Consider the following 3,544-nt stretch of genomic DNA (forward strand, 5'->3'; position numbering starts at 1 on the left):
AAAATCTCGATGGATATTATGGGTCCGCTACCCTGAAAACCCCGGGTAGGAAACACGTATATTTTAACCATACAGGATCTCCTAACTAAATATTCCCTTGCCCTGCCATTAAAACAAGCGACTGCAATTGATATTGCTAACGCATTTGTAAATGATTTTATCTGTATTTATGGCGCTCCTAAGGCAACCCTTACCGACCAAGGCTCCAACTTTTTAAGCGCCCTTATGCGTGCCGTCGCTCGTAAGTTTCGAATAACGCAATTTAAAACCACCGCATACCATCCGCAATCAAACGGCTCTATCGAGAGAAGCCATCACGTGCTCTGGGAGTATCTCAAACAATACGTAGATAGGAATCACGAGTGGGACGAATACCTAAGATTAGCGACCTTCTCATACAATACTAGCGTGCATGAAGGCACAAAATTCGCGCCATACGAGCTGGTATTCGGAAAGATGGCCAGAATCCCAGCCAGTGATCCGACTCTGCCGGATGATATTAGCGAGACTTACGCCAATTACCTGACCTCATTATTCAACCGACTTCGAGACTCCCAGGAAATAGCCAAGGAAAATTTGACGCGCGCGAAATTAAGATCTAAACACTATTATGACAAAAAAGTAAACCCCCAAGCGTTTAAGTCAGGCGATCAGGTTTATTTATTAAAAGAACCTATGAAAGGAAAACTCGCGGACCAATATACAGGGCCCCACGAGATTTTGGAAATTCTAGATAAGAATAATGTTAGATTAGCGATAAGTAGCGATAGAACTAGGATAGTACACCAAAACAAACTCAAGAAGCTGCGCCACATCGGAGAACGGGAAACGCACCCGCCTGCAAAAGGTGCCCCCCACCCTGGGCCCAGCCAGCGCGACTGACAAAAAAAAAAAACGCAAGCACGTCAGTCTGCCGCTCGACACGTTTCAGGATGAACCCATCGACCGTCGTCGTCCTCTTCCTTGGACTCCTGGTGCTTATACCACCAGCACGCTGCCTGGTGGGCTACGATTGCGGAGGGCATGGCCTCAACATCACCTCACTATCTCTCCTAGACATCGGGAACTGCGAACTGGAAGATATTGAGCCAGTCACAAAGAACGTTTACATCCAGCTTCTTCAACTCTCAGACTTCGACAAGACCCGGGTAATCCAGTGCAAGGTAGAGGTGGACCGCACTATATATTATTGCGGGATGCACTCTCACGTGTCGATAGTCCACAACGGGAGAAGAGTTTACCTACAAGAAATGACAGATAGTAACTGCAGGAAGATTCACGAAACAGGGACCATTTACCTCGGCAACAGAGATGGCTATATCACGGGTTTGAAACCAAACAGTACCTCCGTCCGGGGCATTACCCTCGCCGGATCTACCTCAGTGGACGGACGTTGTACAGGAACTCAATATAGCGATCCTTATGGAACATGGGATAACGTAATCGTGCAGGCATCAATCAAGATAACCATGCGGAATTTCGAGGCTCCATTGCGTCATAGTGCAGACGAAATTATCCTGCCTTCGGGCGTGCATTGCAAAGTTGCTGCCGGACAGTGCCTGGATGCTGATGGCGAAGAGACTTTCTGGTCATCCGTGCCTACCGACAATTGCAATTTCGATCACTATGATATCCTATACGAAGGCCAGGCAAACAAGTTAATACCTAAGAATAATCAAACCTCGCCCATCATTTACACGGTCACCACGCAAGAGACTACCTTCGCTCTCACCAAGACAGCTGAAATGGGCCTCTGCGGATATACGCTGACGAAGACCGAGCACCCCAAACTCTTCATCCTGGAAACACACCGCGACCGCACTTTCAAAATACGATCGAAAATCTCCGTAGATAATTTGGATATTTTCGCTTACGTCAACTCCAAGTTTGTTTACGTTGAAAAACACATCAAGACGCAACTCACACGTTTATATCGAGACATTATGGAGCAGAAGTGCGCTCTTGAAAAACAGATCCTTCAAAACGCACTCACTCTGTCTAGCATCGCACCCGACGAGATGGCATATCGCATCATGAAAGCTCCCGGATACACAGCCGTGGTAGCTGGAGAAGCCATTCACCTCATCCGATGCGTCCCAGTGGAATGTAAAATCCGCCAGACAGAGGGATGTTTTACCGAGCTACCTGTAACTCATGGAAATAAGTCAGCATTTCTCCTACCAGGATCAAGAATATTAACGCAAGCAGGAACGCCGAAGGAATGCAGTGAACTGCTTCCGGCCATGTACAAAATCCATGGAACATGGTTTCGCCTCATGCCGCGTGCAGTGGAATCGGTGCCGTTACCTACCATTCAGCCGCTGACGCGCCCAACCTGGAAATACGTCAGCCCTCTAGCGCTCGCAACCAGCGGCATATACTCGGACGAGGATCTAGACCGTCTCCGAAACCACATAATGTTTCCTGTGGAAAAGCCACAAATGCTGAATACATTGGCCCGCGGAGCGATGGGCCAGGACATTCCCCCAGGGAGCGTCTCGATGCTGAACCTCCTCGACGAAAAATCTTTGGAAAAAATTGCCGAAAGCGCAGGAGCGCGCCTCTGGCAAGGATTCATAACGTTCGGCTCTGCAAGTGCCGGAGTCCTGGCGATCTTCATATTGATACGCCTAATCAAGCTAATTGTGGACACCATCATCCGCGGTTACGCCCTTCACTCCGCTTATGGATGGAGCCTACACCTCCTCGGGGCAATTTGGAGCTCCGTTGCACATCTGTTACTTCACTTGGCCGGGCCTAGCAGGAGAACCTCTCCACGGAGACAACAGGACGAAGAAACTCTCATCTCGACCACATCAGATCCCCGCCATAAGACCCGTCCTTCGTCTGAAGATCAGCCCTCCACGTCCACAGCGACAGCGCCCAGAGAAAACGTGAGCGAACGTCCCAAGCCCATATATTATAGTGACCTCCGTATTCTGTCAAACGACGGTGAACAGTAAGTTATAAGGGTAATGAACTAATAATTACGGCCAATACTTGAATCTTATAATAACGTAATTAATGAATAAGATCAATAATCACATTTGTAGTAGCACGGTTAATGAATAGGATTATAGCTATAAAAGCGTTAACAATTAAAACTCATGATAATACATTGAATAATAGTAAGCGTTTTACAATAGCCATAGATGCTAGACATAACCTCACCATGATTTAACCTAAATAATTTTGACATTGCCAAGATAGGAAGCGCCGGAAAATATCTCGGCGATACAATCACTGGAGCAGCGTCTGTGTACGCCGGGAATAATACTGATACATTTTAATGTCGAATTAACATTTTAATTGCAGATACGTAGCAAACTCAAATAATCAGATAAAACGTCGGACACGGTCCCACGTTTTACTTTTAGGGGGGGAGGTGTCACGTCCGTATAGAATTCCCCACCGAAAACCACTGCACTGTTTCCCCTAGCTAGAAGAGAGGCTGGCGTGCCTGGCGTCTCCCCCACTCAGGCAGTTCTTTTGGCGCGCGAGCCAAAATAGTCAGTCGAGTTGCGAACCGCGAACCGGACACTAA

This window comes from Wasmannia auropunctata, unplaced genomic scaffold (assembly GCF_000956235.1).
Source record: "Wasmannia auropunctata unplaced genomic scaffold, wasmannia.A_1.0 LD336040.1, whole genome shotgun sequence".
NCBI lineage: Eukaryota > Metazoa > Arthropoda > Insecta > Hymenoptera > Formicidae > Wasmannia > Wasmannia auropunctata.